The sequence below is a fragment of the Gopherus flavomarginatus genome, chromosome 9, assembly GCF_025201925.1.
Source record: "Gopherus flavomarginatus isolate rGopFla2 chromosome 9, rGopFla2.mat.asm, whole genome shotgun sequence".
Classification (NCBI taxonomy): Eukaryota; Metazoa; Chordata; order Testudines; family Testudinidae; genus Gopherus; species Gopherus flavomarginatus.
The window spans coordinates 62,373,424-62,393,730 of record NC_066625.1 but is presented as its reverse complement, the minus strand read 5'-3'; the positions used below and the strand labels follow the sequence as shown (position 1 = coordinate 62,393,730).

The window sequence follows — 20,307 nt, the reverse complement described above, 5'->3', positions numbered from 1 at the left end:
ATTATTTTGCAAAGGAAGGGGACTAGGGCTCCTATCCAAACCAGTTCCATTCCCATCAACTCTGCTTTCCCCGCTGCAAGACCGCTGTAGGGGCTGAATATTTCTATTAAACTATGGCTCCTTCGTTTGCCCTGCAACAATAAAATAGACCGGCTTTTTTTTTTTGGGGGGGTGAATAGCCCTCCCCCAAAGCTGTGTGGATATTAAGGTTTTTTTGAGGAGGGGCATGATAATATTCTAGATCAATCAAATGCCCAGCTCAGCTTTCTAGCCATCCAGCAGCTCTAGGGCAGGGAAGGAAGGTGCTCTTGGTACAGAGTGGTTGCAAAACAGGGGTGGTTTTAGCCGGAGGCTGGGGGGGTCCGCTTGAAATCCCACCCGATGCAGCCACACAGAATCACTGGCAGTGCTGGGAGAGGCCAGGAGTGGAAGCAGGTGGCCTGGGGGTGAGGGGGACATTGCCCTCAGTCCTGGGCTCTGGGATGGCCTAGGCTGGGTGGTGGCTTCAGTCTAGTCTTCCAGCCTGTTGCTCTCACTGGAGTTTGTGGTTTTCATCCAGCTCCACTGAAAAGATCAAACAAGCCCAGTAGAAAAGGGGAGTGAGAGAGGTGGGAAGGAGTTTGTAAGGGGTTTAAGTAACCCATCAGCGAAAGAGTAAAACCAGAGTTTGACTGGGTTTCCCCCCAGCCACCACTCCTGCAAACACTGGGGAAGGGACAGCTCCATCCCCCACTGAGGCTATTGTGAGGGGCATTAGGGGAGGAAGGAAGCCACATGGCAGTCCCTTCCCCCCCAGCACCCCCCTCCAGCCCCCAAACTCTATCCCAAAGCCTGCACCCACCCCTCCACACTCCCTCCCAGAACCTGCACCCCTCCACCCTTCCTGCACCCCACCCCGTGCCCCAGCCCGGAGCCTGCACCCAGCACCCAAATTCCGTCCCACTCAGCCCTGGGCAAAGCTCCTTGGTCTGGCTCCCAGCCTCTCTCCAAGGGTTGCAGCTCTGGAGGTGCCTGCCTTCCACACCTTCCTCATTCACACCTCATCCATTCAATAGGGCAACTGATTACAAAGTGGAGGAAAGATCTTATTCTACTTCTAGAAAAAGACATTTTTCTTTTATCTTATATACTACCTTAGAGGCCCGCTATAACACATTACCAAGGTTCAATACAAAGTCATGTAAAATTTATAAAAAAATGCATAATGCAGAGATTTATCTACAACTGCATTGGCTGCTGTGTGCAGTAATATAGTGACCCCTGGGTCTCTGAATGAGGCTATATACTCGGGGGAGGGGGAGGGTGCAGCAGCGAGTCGGGGGCGAGCGGGTGGGCAAGCGGCAGGTGGGCAAAGAGGCAAGCAGTGAGCCAGCAGGGGTTCTAGGGGCAGGCATGGGGGTTTCTGGCAGGGGAGGGGGAAAGTGAAAGGAGGTGAGTGGTGGGTGGGGGACTGACTAGGAGGAACGCAGCAAGTCAGCAGGGGACTAGGGGATGAAGAGGGGTGTGATGGTGGGGCCGAGCGGGGAGGAGGCAGGTCCTATTTTACTGCTGTGATCTGGTCACCCTGTGTGTGCCAGGTTTCAGAGTAGCAGCCGTGTTAGTCTGTATCTGCAAAAAGAACAGGAGTAATTGTGGCACCTTAGAGACTAACAAATTTATTTCAACATAAGCTTTCATGGGCTACAGCCCACTTCTTCGGATGAATAGAATGGAATACTTCTTTTTGTCTATGTGTGCCGTTTCTCTTCCCCCCCCCCAACCTTCCTCTTTGGCCCACAGCTGTTTCGACAGGGTGGTGCTGAGGAAGGAGGGTTTGTTTCTGCAAGGCGGGTGGTGCTAGGGGGCAGGAGGGGGCATAAAATAAACATTATTGAAGAAAATCAGTTGTACAACTATTGAAACAAATTATTTTCCTAATATGAAAGTGAAAATCTATAATTAATATTCTTTTAGAATGTGGTGACTTCTATCAATATGGGCAAGAGATCAAGAGATATTGGTAGAAAGTACCCAAGTGGGAGTAAGAAAAGAGCCGTATACAATATGATGTAATGTATGTAATATATAATTTTGTTATTATGTATGCAGTCATGGAAAGTAAATAATACATGTAAATAATACATAGAAGAAATGAAAGGTGTTTGTTTTTTTTTAAGTCATCCCTGCCGGGGCCCCGTTGAAACTGCTCAAATTCGGCCCCGCACTTGCTAAAGCCGGCCCTGCTCACAACCCACAGTGCCAGAATGGGAAGAGGTGCTCTGTGGGATAGCTGCCCATAATGCACCACTCCCAACAAAGCTACAAATGCTGCAAATGTGGCCACACTGTAGCGCTGGTAGCTGTCAGTGTGGCCACACTGCAGTGCTTTCCCTACACAGCTGTATGAAGACAGTTTTAACTCTCAGCGCTGTACAGCTGCAAGTGTAGCCAAACCCAAAGTAGCAATAATTTAGCTCAACCTCCAAATGGATAGGAGAATAAATGAAATAGGACTGAAGAGGCATGTAGTTAATGGTAAGTCCAGTATGTCTATATACAAAAAGATGTTCAACTGATTCACCTTATATAAAGAATTACAACCAATCTGGAAAATAAAGTTATACCTGTCTGAACATTCTTTACCAACTATAATTACATCATCTACGGTTATCATAAATGAAATAAATTAGTAAAAATGTATTTTCCATCATGTTTCAATTTATTTAATTTGTGCATTTGCCAGCACTTTGTACAGTCCATTTCTTTCTCACAGATGGGCCTTTAATAAACAAGCCGGATAACAGAAGGGTTTTGTCCATTTCTTTTTTTTAAGATTCAGGACATTCTAAAGCGTGCCCTGTCCAAAACTAGAATTTGTTTTAAGTTAACATTCTAATTCACTGTTTTCCTTTAAGATGTCCAACTTTTCATAATAAATGCACCAGAATTATTTGCCCACTTATCAAAAAGGCTGTGAAGAGACATGGAATGAATATGGTACAGCACTGATGGGCAATACCCTGTATACTGATGCTTTCTATTGAAGTGATTTGACAGACCCCTAAGGTCAGACTTAATTGAGCTTGCTTTGATAATCTGGTTCCATAGAATACTAAACACATTCTCTTCACTTCTCAAGATATATTTGTTGTACAGTAGGATTTCAAACTATGTGATTCATACTATATTGTATAACCACATTATTTTATTGCAACCTGCTTGAAGAAATTAACTCATCTTAATTATGCTGATATCACAAGTCCTTTACACAGTGGGACTGAGGAGTACTAACCAACCTAGCTGCAGTGAGAAACAATCCTGAGGCTCAGTGTCAAAGGAGGCACAGTTAGCTGTTGTACCACTGCACCATACTGCAGCAATTTCTGAAGTCTAAGTCACAGAACTATGTATGCACTCTGAATGAATAAATAGCACTCCTAGATAAGCATTTGCTGAAGTGCTGGCAGGTTCCCTGGCAAAACTGACCTGAAGGATAACTTTACAGATTCCAGACAAACCAACCTCAAGAAAGTGTGATTGTTAATGTCAAGGAGGAAGCGATACTCCCTTAACTTTTGGGGCACAAAATTAAAAGGGTTGATAGAATCATAGGACTGGAAGGAACCTCGAAAGGTCATCTAGTCCAGCCCCCTGCACTCATGGCAGGACTAAGTATTATCTAAACCATTCTTGACAGGTGTTTATCTAACCTGCTCTCAAAAAATCTCCAGTGATGCTGTAGTGTGCTGTCTCTCCAAAGAAAGCTGATCAGCTTATAGATTCATAGATTCTTAGGCCAGAAAGGACCAATACGATCATCTAGCCTGACCTCCTGTACAGCCCAGGCCTTAGACTATCCCCAACAAACGTTTTTGAGGCTCTTTTCTGAACCTTCTCCAATTTATCAACATTCTTCTTGAACTGTGGTCACCAGAACTGGACACCCTATTCCAGCAACTTTCACACCAGTGCCAAATACAGAGGAAAATAACCTCTCTACTCCTACTTAAGATACCCCCGTTTATGGAACCCAGGATCACATTAGTTCTTTTGGCCACCACATCACACTGAGCTCACGTTCAGCTGATTATCCACCTTGACCCCAAAATCTTTGTCAGAGTCACTGCTTCCCAGGATAGTCCCCCATCCTGTAAGTATAGCCTACATTCTTTGTTCCTAGATGGACACATTTAGGCATATTAAAACATATTGTTTGCTTGCGCCCAATTTACAAAGCAATCCAAATCACTCTGAATCAGTGACACAGGGGTGAAGTAGGAGGGAAGAACCTAAATAATGGACTAAAGGTATGGTTACATATAAAGAAAAGAAAGCAACTATGTCAAAAACTAGACCAGAGGGGTATAACTCTACAAAGAAACTCAGAAACACAAAGCCTAGAGTATGCAGAGGAAAATGGCATTGTTAAAAAATGTTTGATCATAAACCACTCTCTCAATAATGGTTCTAGAGACAGACAATACGTAGATAAACAGTTAGACTCTACTGTGAATTCTGTGAACTTCTATTTTTAGGACTGACCAATGAGCTACAGAATGGAAGAGATTTGAAGGGGAGGGGTGGGGCGGAGGGAAAATCTACCAACTGTTCTGTTAAAGCTAGAGGAGTCAGAACCAAAACCTTGGTCTAAACTCCTTTGAATTCCAGGAGGCTCTGCATTTGGAGACATTTCTGAGACAAACCAATTTTTTCCCTGACCCTCCAATTTTCTTCCAGGTCAGGAAACACTCCTTTCTAGTTCCAATTTAGATTCAGTTTAAATCTCACAAAAACCACCAGCAGCAACATTTCTCATGAGATTTTGCCCATTCTAAGGCAGCATATGAATTTTATTCAAAAGAATTACCAGCTGAGAATGAACACCATTTCTCAAAGTAGCTCTGCTTGGTGGCACACAACTTCTGCTGGTCATGTCATGCCAAGTGCCTTCAGCACCCTCATCTCCCATTATCCTGAGGGAAAGATGCTCAGCACCTTGCCAAATAAATTTGCTTTCATGTACAACAACATGCCTTAAATTTTGTAAGCAGAAGCATAAAATCAGCCTGATGAAGTGCCATGTGCAGACACCCCTTTTTTCCCCCCGTTATTGAACATTATGAGATGCTTCATCTTCACTGTGGGTGACTAGATGTCCTGACTTTATAGGGACAGTCCCAATATTTGGGGCTTTGACTTATATAGGTGCTTATTAACCTCATCCCAATTTTTCAAACTTGCTATCTGGTCACCCTCTCTTCATTCCAAAACTGGATTTCAGCTGTAACCAAAAATGTTTTCCGTGTGGAATACACAACACTTTTGGCACTCACTTCCTCCTACTCTAGAAATTGAGTGTGAACCATTAAGAAATGTTACTTCATCCTCTGTGTAATAACTGGCATGTATGTGAAAAGACCTGTATTAAATCTTCATTAAACTACAGCAATAAAGAGGATGACAATTAGTTTAATAGCACCAACTTGTACGAGTTTTACCAGACAAAGGGGGAAATATTTCATGGCAGCTTAAATCCAAAGCAATTTCTTCTTGAGGAAAGAGCTCAAGATTTGTAATTGCCACCTTAAAACTTTGTGCTATTCAGTCCCTGTATGTAAAACTTCTTTGTTCAGTTACTTGTATTCAGGACATGAACAGCTTTCTTCCTGCTTGTGCACGCAATTCAACATCAATTCATTCCTTTGATTTCTGAAAGAAGGGTTTGGAGAAACTCAGGATAACAGAGTTGGTTAATTTATATGCTAATATATGATGATTTCATTGAAAGTACTGTGCTTGGAAATCCCAGGTGCTTAATAAAACAAAGCATCTAAACTTTCATTGTGCAAAATTAGCATGTATTCTTCATTTTCTTCAAAACATCAAAAACACATCAGTTAAACGCAAACATATTAGATATGTGAAAAGAAGGGCACTGGTTTCTCATTTTGCAACTGTGCTGGAATGATTAATTAGCTAATGTCTGTATAGTGTTATGAAGAACCTCTAGTATTACTGTATTATCATCACTTATCAAGGGTCAGACGCTCCCATCCATAATACAGCGAAGGGGGAAGAAGTCTATAGTAAAGTGAATGCTCAATGGCACAGAATATTTACACAATACATTTGCAACTTATCAAAAATAGACGCATTTACCTGGAAGCACCATGGGAAGAGTGAACCCGCACCAACTTATGATCTCTGCTACTCTCACCCCAAAAACTGACAATAATAAGTAAAGGAGAGAATTAATCACTACTTCTGTTGCAAAAGGCAACAGTGAGTTCCTGCATGCAAACCTCTTTGAGGAGTCCTGTTCACGCAGCTGAAGGTGGAAAGCCAATGGCAAGTTGGCAAGACAGATACTAAGGGGGAGGAAGGATTGGTATGTGGTGCTGAGCAGAAGCACATTAGGCCTATAATACATGGAATTCCCTATTACTTTATGTCTTCAACAGAGTAGTCTTTCTGTGATTTTTCAGACCATACCCATAATTTTTGGCAGCAACTGACAGCACAGAATGGGGCAACTCAGCTTCTGAGCTTCTGCTAGTATGCACTTTTACCACATAAGCACTTGCTTCACGTGTGGTTATCCCTGGGAAAGCAGTATACGGTCCTAAAGTGTAGCATGTATTTCGGAAAACAGAGAGAGACAAGATGGATGATGTAATATTTTATACTGGACCAACTTCAGTTGGCGAGAAGACAAGCTATTGAGCCATTGGAGTTCTTCCTCAGGAAAACAATCATTGTGACCTAAAGAAATGCAAAGTGACACGATTGTATTTCATTTTAACTGTCAACTTATATTTATATTTAGCTAATTCAGATAAATAAATGTGCTTCATTCCTTTGCTCTTAAAGGAATAAAGTCAGACTCTTATCCTAGTTACAACAAAGTAAGTCCAGAGTAACTAGTGAAATTAATAGTTACTTTAGATTTACACTAATGTGAAATCAGAATCTGGCTCACAGCAGCCAAAAAGGTGCATGATTTCATTAAGATATCAACATAGTTATTTCCTTTATCCCTTTATATTTCTATAAAGGGCATTTTAAACACAGTTATGACAAATATATACTGTATGTAATAAGCTAAGAAAGGCATGCAGTGAACAGCAAAGTCGAGTTTTCAGTATAGTTATATGCAACAATAACGAACAGTAGGAACAAAAAGCAATTTAAAATATTCTGATACTTATTTTGTCCATTAGGTTGCATGCTGGCAATGTGGTAAGTTATATTTTATCCACAGTTAAAATACCCACTATACCATTTGACTTGATACTCATTCCAAATTGTAAATTAGTGTAACTTTAAACAGTAGTGAAACGCTGATCAAATGATTAAGTTAAATTCAGATGATGACACTTGGCTATCTAAAAATACAACATAGGTGGGCACACTAATCAGAAAGCTCAGCTCCTTTCCAGCCCTCTCACTCCCTGATAAACAAGCTATTTTGATAATGTCCTGTGAGATATCAAACTGTCATGACTTCATCATAGCACCTTACACCTTTACTTTCTCCTAACCACAAAAATTATGTTTTTTAGATATTGCCATAATCCAATTTGCCCCAATTGCATGTGGTCTCAGCTTTCTGGGAATAGACAAATTCAAAGCAGCTCAATTCTACTGTTAATCTACAAAAGTTAAGAGTTTAAAAAAAAATCTTAGGGATTCACATTACACTTACTTTGGTGTAAAGTCTGGCCTTTAGCTAAAGTTTTACAGCAAGAGCTGCCCAAATGCTGGCCCTCAAAAAAACAACACTCCTCCAAGTTCCTTAGTGCACACGGCCCTTGAGATGAAGCAGCCTACTCCCTGGAGCACCCACTAGGCTGGTAGAGAGAAAGGTTGGCCCTACCTCTTCCCCATCTCTTTTGGGAACGTTTGTGTCACCCTCTCTCCCCTACCACACCAGCTGCATGGTAGGCTGAATATTCAGAGTACAGCTCCCCAGTGGCCTCTGAAATACAAACAGTAATGTACTAAAAATGGCCCTTCATATGAATACATAGTTGAACCGAAAATGTAATTTTAAAAAATTGACAAAGACTGCTTAGCACTTCTCAGCACCCAGCTACTGCACGGATGATGCTGTAGAACTGAAATTGGATATTATAATTGGGGGTGAAGGAGTGGGTGAGAAATGACAGATAATAGCTATCAAATGAGCTAAAAAAATAAAAACTAAAGAACACCCACACACATTACCAAACAGTAAGTAAACATATCCAGACTCTGCATGTCGTGTGTGAGAAATTAAACTGTAAAAATTCAAATGCATGTAATTCTCTTCTATCAGTTTTAAGTAGATCTGAATACATAATCAGTTGTTTTATAGCTTGTTAGGATTACCATGAGATGGCTCTTGAAATCTCTTCAAAAAAATATTCCAATTTGCCTCTAATCCAAATTACTTTAGGTCACTGCAGATTTTAAGCAGCTAACCACAGATATTTCAGTTTCATCATTTCAGCTTGGAACCATAATGACAGGAGTTATCTATTCTTGTTTTTTCCTCCCCTCTCTATTCTCTTCCAACCAGAGCCCAAAAGCATCACAAACCTCTAGAGACGGAACTCCATTCCCAGTCTGGGGACCAAACATTTTACAGATCAGCACAGGAAGGTTAAAGCATGAGTAGCCTATAAAAATAAAATGTTCTCACTTCATTAATGATGGGCCTAATCCTAAAAATCCTTCCTTACTCTCATTGATAGTCCCACTTTACCGATATGAACAATTCATTGAAGGCAACGGAACTGCTCAAAGGAATATGGATTAGCCACTGAGCCAGTATCAGGCCCAAAGATTTTTAATCCTAAAATGTTTGTTCACATCTTGAAAAAGATTCCCCCTCCATCCAGACACACAGGTCTGACAGGTTTTTTGCAGGAAAATAAAACAGCTACTGCTCTGCCCACAGAATGACTGAATATTAATAGCAACAGACCTGCAAATAAAACGCTGGCAAAAATTCACTAAATTATACCCTCTTGTAAATCCTGTGCAGTGCTGAAATAGGCTTGGCTGTCTTATCGCTATTGTGCAGGTCTGCAAATCTGCATCAGATTTGACTGTATTGCATGACAAATGAGAAAGCTATCTCAGGCTGCCGGGCAGCCTGAGAGACTATAACAGTCTGCATACAGCATAACCTGTACCTATATACTTCCAAAATTGCAATTTCCTAGAAGCTATCTGGTTTGTTCAGGACAAACATAGTAAAAACACAGAAGTTATTTTTCTTCTCTCATTCAAATTTAGCCAAACTTAAGTCTTTTCTCGAAATTCAGTGTCCCTGAAATCCTGCCATCATCCAGGGCAATGGGTTATATGACCCAATAAAGATACTATCCAGCACCAATCATTTTACAATTCTGAGAAATGCTTAACACAAGACAGAAACTAAGACAAGAAGTATAAGGCAACCATTAAAAAGTGGCAGGAATTAAATAAATTGAAAGTCTACCCACAGAAACAGAGAATCAGCATTAGCTATGGAGATATTTGCAACACATCAACCCAAGAAAGGCAATTTCAGGTTTTAGAACAAATTAATGAGTGTTTCAGCAAAAGCAACAAGGGTATGACAAAGGATATGCAAAAATCTTAATGGTCCCATGTGAATATATGGGGGAGAGAGGGGAATGTAAACAAAACTAAACTTGTAAATAATATTTTTAAAAGCAGAAAGGTAATTCAAAGTATCAATCTATGGAACTAGTGATCTGTACGATAAACAGAGTCAAAAGAGAAGAAACACAAACACCAACAAGTGGTGTAAACACCTAAGTAACTCCTACACTAACAGAGAATATGGACACACACATGAAGGCAAGAAAGTAATAATATTTTCAGTACTTTATTCAAGAGTCGAAGGCTAGGTCAGAATAGATTATCATAATGGTCCCTTCTTGTCTTAAGACTCTATGAAAGGCAGTTCAGAAAAAAACGGAAGTCTCCCCTTAACCAAATCCTCTTTGAAAGGTCCTCTTTACACAAACCACTCACAAGAACAGAAAGCAACAGATTTTAAAAAGCCTGTAGCTCTCATCCACTTTCCACATGAAAGATATTTAAGAAGTTTCTATTCAGAGGCAATAAAAACAAGTCTCATGTTCTTAGGATAAAAGTGAGAAAGGGGGAACTAACATGGCAAGTGTCCGTAAACCTGCTTTTATTTTGCCTGGCTTGTTCCCTTTAGAAGTCTGGAGATGACTCAGTGTTAACAATACTGGGCTCAGTTCAGATTTCACTCTTACACTGGTGAAGCCCAAATGACTTCAGTGATTATGAATCCCAATTTACACAAGTAAGAGAGAGAAGAATCAGGCAGCATTATCAATTAATTTGCACTTCAAATCAGGAATCGGGGCAAAATCTTGTCCTTTCTGAGGGTATGCTGATGGCTGCCAGGCAGCCTCTGCCCTTCCCAGTACACCCATGCAGCATCTGGGATGGATATCCTGAAAACAAATGATGCAGGCTAGGGACTACTAATGTGTTTGATGGCATGTCTCCACTGGATGAGGGGGCACATTAGCCTAGATGCATAAAAGTAGTTAGGAATTTTGACCCTAAGCATCACACACCTAGAAAATCACTTTCCCCCCACGGTGGGTCTCAGAACCCAGACTCCAGGCCAAGCGACTACAATGCTGTTTTTAGCCCCATAGTGTGAATCCTGAGAACCCAGAGCAGTTGATTCAGTCTCGGACTCACTGCTGCATTGTTGATTTTTGCTGCATAGACGTACCCTTTGACTGTGATTCACAAAAGTTCAGCATGCTAGAGCTGAGTGAGTTTAGGCACATACAGGGTTCAGTAGAATTTTGTGCCTTGCAGCAGTTCTGAAACTGGCACATAGGCACCTAAAACAGGGACTCAGGCACCTCACTCCTTTTGCGCATCCAGACCTTGAGATTAGTTTTGAATAAGGAAGCTGATGGCGGAGCTATAGTGCACAGGACTCAGTGAGAAGCTGTCAAATTTTTCCATAGCAGTCTCTATTACAGCAGCCACGTCTGACAGGTACATATTTTTTATTAGTTAGTTTCCCCCATGCCACCATACACCTCTCCACCAAGCTCAAAGCCAGCCTCATCCACCACGTCCTTAACACAACTGTTTTGCAACAGCAATAGCACTTATTTTACAAAGGGACTCCTCTCTATCCTGCGACAGAGACGCATGACATGTTTTGAGTCAGGCTGCATCTGGCCCTGTGTTGGTCTGTAGGAGTACATTGAAGAGAACAAGGAGTCTGACAGCTAAGAGGCACACTCTCAGCCCTTTTCTTCAGGGAAATCAAGGATGGCTTGAGGGCGAGTCTGAAAGTGGCATCAGATGAGTAAGTGGATCAGGGAAGAACCATTATTCCTTGCCTCATGCTGCACAATGCCAAAGATTGTAGCAACAGCTGCTCTGACCTGTGATCAAAGAGAACCACAGGAACTGTCTACCTCAAGAATTACACCACTATCCCATAGAATTAAATTTGAGCCAATAGGCTAGAATCAGGCACAAAAGACGGCAAACAGGCAGTGAAGGTAGAAACTGGGTGTAGCCAACAGCAGGCTTCCCTATGCAGTTTTGGCAAGTCTTATGATATTAAGAAAGTCTCACACTATCTGCTGGGTTCGTTTTTAAATCCACAGGTCCTGGAGTGTCATGATCACATGAGAATCTCACCTTTCATTAAAAAGGGAAATTGCTAGTTCTCATGGTGCAGAGAAAAGCTTTAAAAAACAGAGGAACCCTAACGGGTCATAAACCAGAAAACAAAGGGAAGGAACCCAAAAATTATTTTTAGAAATCTCATTTTTTAAAAATGTTTTAGATTGGCAACACTGAAGCCCATCCTTTGGTGCACAGCGGCTATTTTGTTGGAAAGTATTTAATTCCAGTCCAACTACAGGAGTACCTGGAGAGACATGCCTGAAGCAGCTGGTGGTGAGCAACATGAGGAACAGAATAGCCATTTGCTCAGGTGCAGCTCTTTGCCTTGCGCGCGTGCACATACACACACACACACACACACACACACCCCTCCCATATTTTTGACAAGTGGCCTTAGGAAACCATACACTTGTATTTATTTCTGTTTCATCTGATAACTGCATACCAGAAAGGTTATTAAAATTTCTGAGCATTTCCCCCAGTATTGTCCTGAAGGCTTTTCCCAAGAGGCAGGAGCTAATTATTGGTAGAGATACTTATTTGATACAGTTTCTACATAACCTAGAGAAGAGTATTTAGTTCAGTTATAGTATTTACTCATTGGCTGTGGTTACTGTATACTCTTTCCTGTCCTTTATTCAGGAAAAAAAAAAAAGGGAAGTTTGGCTTGTGTTGTTTTAAATCAGTAGGAGTTGGAAATATTCTAACAAGATATGACAGACTGCAGCAAAACCAACCCTTGAGAGTTTTTATTTCCCTTTGCCAAACTTTGAAAGGGGCATAAAGTAAATATCTGTGCCACCCATAAAAGTTTAATTAGCTAAATTAAAGTATTGCTACTGTTTAGTGGTGTGAATTTTTTTGTCCATACATGAACGAATTTTACCAGCACCAAAACACCTTCCAGGTGAAACAGCAAAATGTGGTCAGCAGTGCATTAATGCCTCCGCTTCATTGTATCTATGAACATGATGCAGGTTTGATTATCAAATCAGTAATCTAGCCTCTTGCCGCTCACTGCAAAATGAGATAAATTAACTACTAGCTACAACTATGGATGGAATATTAAAGTATACAATGCCCTGAGGATACCCTCTATGTAGTACAAGATGCCTTATGAAAAAAAGTTTTAGTTCCAAGCTTTGAGATTATGATGCAAAACTGAGCGATTCTAAACTGGGTGAATTCAGTGAGACACCCTACACTAAAACTGAACATATTTCCAGATAGTATATTTGGTAGACACCATTGAGATGTATGTAATCTTTACCTCAGGCTGCTCTACACCCAAACACAAAACTAACAAACAAAAGATCAGTGACTGGATCTGTGTAATCTGCTAGCTCTGCCTCCAGAACTCCTTGCCTCCTTTCATACTGGGAACTTGTGGAGATGGTGCACAAGGACAGCTCCTTGACGTTCCAGGTGTGAAGATCACCTGCACACCTGCTCTCCTCTTCCTGGAACCCCAATGCAGTGGCACTATTCTGGTTCACAGCCTTCCAGGATCATATAAGATAGAGAGAGAATGGCGATGGGACATAGAAGGCAGTACCATAAAATATTTATAATCTTGGGGAATTACAAATAAAAAATGTCTACAAGCTTTGAAACTGCAGTATGTTGCAAGTTATAACATACTCTACAGTCCTGGTTTAATAGCAAAGGAAGTGACATTAAGCTTGAAAAGGGAAACTGCAGCTTTCAGTAGCTCTTCACAGCTTGAAGAAAACTGAGCCAGCACGTGCCCTGACTAAAACCATAGGGCACTGAGGTCTTATAAAAATCAAGATTGTGTGACATTCCTGGGTTGCATTTTGGCAGTCCACAGCATCCGAGCACAGAATGAGCCACTGAAGACATTTGGTCATTTGATTATAAACCAACTGAATTCGGAGCCTCAAAGCAATCTAGAGTAGCTCATGCAGCACTTGAAACACAGCATACTACAGTACTTGCCAAATACAATAAGAGAAAAATACAAGGGAAAAAATAACGTTTTCAAATTTCTAAGAAGATATCACTATTAACGAGATAACACTATTAATGTCTTAAGCATTTCTATGTTTCCCCATCACCCTGGAATCTAAGCACTGCAGTGGAGTACAAATAAAATAGATGTAAAGCTTTAACTACAAAGGAATTGGTGTCGTCCTTTTAAAAACAGCATAAAGATTTGGCTAAATCAGATAGGGAATTTCACACAAGAGACTCAAGTTTTGATTTAATCTTTTACTCTTGCATGTTAATGATTTAAGCATCCTGCATTACAAGGTCTTCACTTATTGCATGGGAAGTCTTGGAGAGCTCCTCTCTGGAACCAGCAATTACAGCTCCAGTATAATCTGATAGGAAGCAATTGAGCAGAGGAGACCCCTGGCAAAGAAAAAGAAAAAAAAATGAAGGTGTAAACACCAGCTCTTCCATCTATAACACTGAGGAATATTCTCCTAAGAGAAATGTTAGAAGTCCTATCATTTGACTGTTAAAACTAGACTACAACGAATAAACCACTAATATATCAGAGTACACTGTAAGGCGTTACACCTGCAAACATATTAGCTAAGTATGTTGCATCCTCCTCTAGCAGCTTGTTTGCACAGAGAATAAGGGCTTGGCTACACTCGAAACTTCAAAGCGCTGCCGCGGGAGCGCTGCCACAGCAGCACTTTGAAGTGTGGGTGTGGTCGCAGCACCAGCGCTGGGAGAGAGCTCTCCCAGCGTTGCAGGTATTCCACCTCCTCATGGGGATTAGCTTGCAGCGCTGGGAGCCACGCTCCCAGCGCTGCGGCACTGTTTACATTGGCGCTTTACAGCACTGTATATTGCAGCGCTCAGGGGTGTGTTTTTTTCACACCCCTGAGCAAGAAAGTTGCAGCGCTGTAAAGCGCCAGTGTAGCCAAGGCCTAAGACCCCATTACTGCTTCTAACTTCATATTTCAAGTAGCTGAAGGCTTTTATGATGAAGGTCCTAGTCCTATCCCTGCTGACATGTTAGGGTTTGAGGGCTCATTAGACAAAAAGACCAAGTAGAAAATGTAAAAGTATTTTTTCATTTTTAACTGTTAGAATTCTGTGAAGATCAAGCATTTGTCTCTCATTCACCCTTAATTCTACACCCACTACTACATTACCTAAACTCCAGGCACACAGAAAATCCAAATCCACAAACTGGTCAACAAAGGGAATAAAAGAAGACATCACTCTTCAATAACCACAACCAAATTCAGGGAGAGAGCCAAGATCACTCCTTGCCAACCCACTGGGGTAGCTTTAGCTATTCTATTTAAATAAAGAATTGGAAAAAAATTGGGCCTTTAATATATAAAATGCATATAATGTTGGTCGTACGAACACTGTCACAGTCCATTTGAGATAAAATTTATGGCATTAAGAGTATGGTAATTGCAGGATGTTTCAAACATTCAGCTCTCTGTGAAAAGCTGAGTGTCTGAAGATGAAGATTTATAAATTGCAAATAAAAGAACCTGTCCCTAGTGATATCAAGCAAATGAGCAGCATGTTGACAGATATTAAATCCTACTGCATAAATAATCCCCTTAAACCTGTATCAGTGAAACCCAACAGTGAATTTACAAATTTATCCATTCCTCATGTTCAATATAAAATAATTTAACTAAAAAAACAAAGGGTGAGGAACAGGGTGACCAACAGGTTTCCATCCAAGGGGGCTGCAGACCACAGGTTAAAAACCACCGTTCTAAGTAGATCAAAAAGCAAAATTAAAAAAAATAGTTGATGTTGCACCTTTCTGAAAAAAAAATGAGGGGAAAAAAGTAATGCCACATCTCCTATGACAATGGTAGATTATACTAAATTGGACAATCATTTAAAGGACAAACAGATTACGATAGCCAGGACAAAGAGGTATACTTAGATTGTAAGTAGGGCTCTCGATTAATCACAGTTAACTCACATGATTAACTCAAAAAATTAACTGAGATTAAAAAAGGCAATTCATTTTTTAATCGCACTGCTAAACAATAGAATACCAATTGAAATGTATTAAATATTTTTGGATGTTTTTCTACATTTTCAAATATATTTATTTCAATTACAATGCAGAATACAAAGTGTACAGTGCCCACTTTATATTATAATTTTATTACAAATATTTGCACTGTTAAAATGATAAAAAATAGTATTTTTCAATTCACATCATACAAGTACTGTACTGCAATCTCTTTATCATGAAAGTGAAACTTACAAATGTACTTAATTTTCTTACATAACTGCACTCAAAAAAAAAAAACAATGTAAAACTTCACAGCCTACAAGTCCACTCAGTCCTACTTCCTGTTCAGTCAATCGGCAAGAGAAATAAGTTTGTTTACGTTTACAGGAGGTAATGCTGTCCACTTCTTATTTACAATGTCACGTGAAAGCAAGAACAGGTATTCACTGGTATTATTGTAGTTGGCATTGCAAGGTATTTACGTGCCAGATATGCTAAACATTCATATGCCTCTTCATGCTTCAACCACCATTCTAGGGGACGTGTCCATGCTGATTATGGGTTTTGCTAGATAACAATCCAAAGCAGTGTGGACCGATGCTGCCTTATCTGTGTTGTAATCGAAATCAATATTTGAACATTTAGAAAACATCTAAAAATACTTAAATAAATGGTTTTCTATTACTGTTTAATTGTGCAATTAACTGCAATTTTTTAAATTGTGCGATTAATCACGATTAATATTTTTAATTGCTTGACAGCCCTAATTGTAAGCTCTTCAGGGCTTGATTGTCTACTACTCTGTATTCGTGCAGTACTCAGCACTGAAGGCCCATTCTTGATTGGTCCCTTGGCTTTACCATAATATATAATATTATTAATAATGCACAATTCAATGCAACATTCAAGATTTATGTTGTGTAGGTTAACCACATGGTATTTGTATTTGCAATATATGTATGTAACTTTAGCGCCCTCATGGTCAACATGGAGTCTGCTCTGCAGGCAGCTCTGGCCAAGAAAAGGCCCCTGAAGGAAGGCAGCAGTGAAAGTCCCTTACATCCCAGGGCACCTGTTCCAAACCCCCCCAGAGTGAACACACACACACGGGAAGACTACAATGAATATAGGAGAGGAAATATTTATTTACCGAGAGATGAAAGGCAAAAGACAACAGGGGAAATTAGAGGGAGGCTGCATCCAACACAAGGCCCCAAAGGACACTGTACTATTTGTCTACACAAAGTGTTCAGGAATCCTAAGCAAAGTTCCAGTCCAGTGGTGAGTCTTAGATGCTCCTGGTCATCTTTAGCACCAGTAAACTTTACCAGCAAACCTCTCCAGAGTCCTCTTCTGCTGTTCTCTGCAAAGCCACACAGAGTGATAACCTCCCCACTTAACTAGCTAACAGCCTCCATCCTTATTCCAGATGCAAAGTCACACATCCCACTACTCACAGCCCCATACAGCTCTAGGCAGCAATGATACTGCGTCCAGCTCCAGTTTGTCCTTCTCAGGTGATTCCTCCCTGGCACAGTGCTCCTCCTGGATCCTGTCCTAGGGTGTCCCCAATCAGCTGCTCTGTCCCTCCCAGGCTTCGGGCAGGTTCTTTGCTTCTTCATACTCTGAGGGCCTGCTTGCTGCAACTCTTCTCTCTGGAGCTCCAGACACACACACACATCCTGTTATTCTCCCCTCTCTCTCTGCCCCACTCCCCATTCCACCCCCAAATCAGCATTTCCTCCTCCTGGAACAATCAGCTCCCCTCAGAAAAGATTTCAAGGGACCATTCCCTCTAAATCCCAAAGGGATTACATGTATAAAATTGCAAATTTTCAATTTTACATAATTGAAAATTCACTTTTGAGCTTTGCTACTGCTGGTCTCCATGCTGACTGCAGTCTGGATGAAAGCTGGAGGCTTGTAGGTAAGTATAGCGGTCAGCAGGTTTCCAGTATAGGGTGGTTGTGACATTTTGGGTACACGTATGGCCCCACAATATGCCAACATTTTTATGGCTGTTTTAGAACAACGCTTCCTCAGCTCTCATCCCCTAATGCTCCTACTCTACTTCTGCTACACTGATGACATCTTCATCATCTAGACCCATAGAAAGCAGGCCCTTGAGGCATTCCACCAGGATTTCAACAATTTCCATCCCACCATCAACCTCAGCCTGGAGGAGTCCACACAAGAGATCCACTTCCTGGACACTACAGTGCAAATAAGCGATGGTCACAAAAACACCACCGGAAACCTACTGACCGCTACACTTAACTACATGCCTCCAGCTTCCATCTAGACCACATCTCACGATCCATTGTCTACAGCCAAGCCCTAAGTTACAACCACATTTGCTCCGATCCCTCAGGCAGAGGCAAATACCTACAGGATCTCTATCAAGAGTTCTTAAAACTACAATACCCATCTGGGGAAGTGAAGAAACAGATTGACAGAGCCAGAAGAGTACCCAGAAGTCACCTACTCCAGGACAGGCCCAACAAAGAAAGTAACAGAACGCCACTAGCCATCACCTACCGCCCCCAACTAAAACCTCTCCAGCACATCATCAAGGATCTACAACCTATCCTGAAGGATTATCTATCATTCTTACAGATCTTGGGAGACAGGCCAGCCCTCGCTTACAGACAGCCCCCCAACCTGAAGCAAATAGTCACCAGCAACTACACACCACACAACAAAAAACACCAACCCAGGAACCAAACCCTGCAACAAACTCCAGGGCCAACTCTGTCCACAGATCTATTCAAGAGACACCATCATAAGACCTAACCAACAGCGGATCATTCACCTGCACATCTACCAATGTGATATATACTATCATGTGCCAAAGAATGAATGGACACATCTGACATCAAGAATTATAAAATTCAAAAACCAGTGGGAGAACACTTCAATCTCCCTGGACACTCAATTACAGACTTCAACAACAACAACAACAACAACAACAACAACAACAAAAAACAGACTCCAAAGAGAAACTGCAGAACGGGAATTAATTTGCAAACTGGACACCATCAAATTAGGCCTGAAGAAAGACTGGAAGTGGATGGGTCACTACAAAAAGTGATTCCTCCTTGATGATACTCACACCTTCCTGTGAACTTTTTTAAATGGGCCACCCTGATAACATTTAACTCATTAGCACTACAGAAATTATTTTCCTCCCTGCTTGTTAACTTTTGAGAATAGCCCACTTCCACCTTCATTGAATTAGCTTGTTAGCACTGACCCCCAACTTGGTAAGGCAACTCCCATCTTTTCATGTGCTGTGTATTTACACCTGCCTCTGTATTTTCCACTCCATTCATCTGATGAAGTGGGTTTTAGCCCACAAAAGTTTATGCCCAAATAAATTTGTTAGTTTCTAAGGTGCCACAAGAAATCTTCGTTGTTTTCACATATTCACATGATTCCAATATCTGGGACAATAAGTATGGTAAGTCTTGTGATATTTGGTGTTTTTAAAGTGAGAGCTGTCTACACTACTTGGTTTTTTTAGATCTGAATACAGGCTCAGAAATAAAACCTAGCTCAAGTGTTGTATTAGATGAAGTTTTTTAAAAGACAGTCACAGAAAACTTTTCCTCCACAAAGTTTTAGCATCATAACATATAAAACAGCTGTTTGTTTCCCCTAATATCAACCTCTAGCAAGCATATGCATTGTTCTCTCCAAAAGCCTAGTAAACTGTATTCATCCAGTAAAGTGTACCTGTATAGAACTTACAAAAGGAATTTGTATGAGAGAAAGTTAGTCCATTAATTCTATTACTCTCCCATTAGAAGGGATGCTAGCTAGAAAAGCCAAAATAAAGCCCCACTTAAATGTATCCTAATGGACAGAGCATTGGACTGGGACGTAGGAGATCTGGATTCCAATCCCAGCTCTGCCACTGGTCTAATGCATGACCTTGGTCAAGCCACTTCACAACTTAGCTATCAACTGAGGATAATGATGATTACCATCTTCTTGGTAAAATGCTTTGAGATCTACTGATGAAAAGCACTATAAGAGCTAGGTAATACTATCTAGCACATCAGTACAAAAGAATTAATACACCAACATATACATTTCATGCTGAAATAAAACTGATGCTAAGCTGTTCTTCCCCAGAGTAAAATAATCTTAATAGCTTTTTTGGTTCAAATCATTATTTCTAATTAGATCAGCTGTTAGTTGATGGCTCCAGTTATGATGTGCAGCATAATAAACGGGGGACAACTCAACCAAAACACATGCTTTAGAGATCATGGTCTATTCTACAGCTATTTACAGTAACAGAATTGCTTAAAAAAACCACAACCCATAAACAAAACATACAACCTAAGCCTTTTTACACAGATAATGGAAAGAGAACATCACAATACCCACACATTGTTCTTACTATCTCAGAGGAGATTAGAGTGAGATTTTCTCCTACCACCTCAAGTACAAAAGAATACCTCTTCATTATAAAACAACTGATTTAAGATGTATGTTGCTGATAGATGACATTTTCCTGTACGTTCAGGGCAAGTTTTCTGAGAAGGAACCAAGTGATCAATAGTATCAAGGAGCTGAAAGATTCCTGACAACACTCATGGCATTTGAGTCAGAGAGGAGACCAAATGCCCCTTCTGTGAGTTCACAAC

At 40.8% G+C, this 20,307-nt stretch overlaps 1 protein-coding gene across 6 annotated transcripts in view; it reads right to left on the bottom strand.

Moving 5' to 3' along the window:
• APBA2 (amyloid beta precursor protein binding family A member 2) overlaps nucleotides 1-20,307 on the bottom strand; it is a 225,932-nt gene that overhangs the window by 194,515 nt on the left and 11,110 nt on the right. For 4 of the 6 annotated variants that reach the window (XM_050967967.1, XM_050967960.1, XM_050967961.1 and 1 more), the window contains exon 2: nucleotides 13,963-14,052. The exons of the other annotated variants lie outside the window; for them this stretch is intronic. The gene's annotated coding sequence lies outside the window, so the exon portion shown is untranslated. The remainder of the gene's footprint in view (nucleotides 1-13,962; nucleotides 14,053-20,307) is intronic. 6 annotated transcript variants of the gene reach the window in all.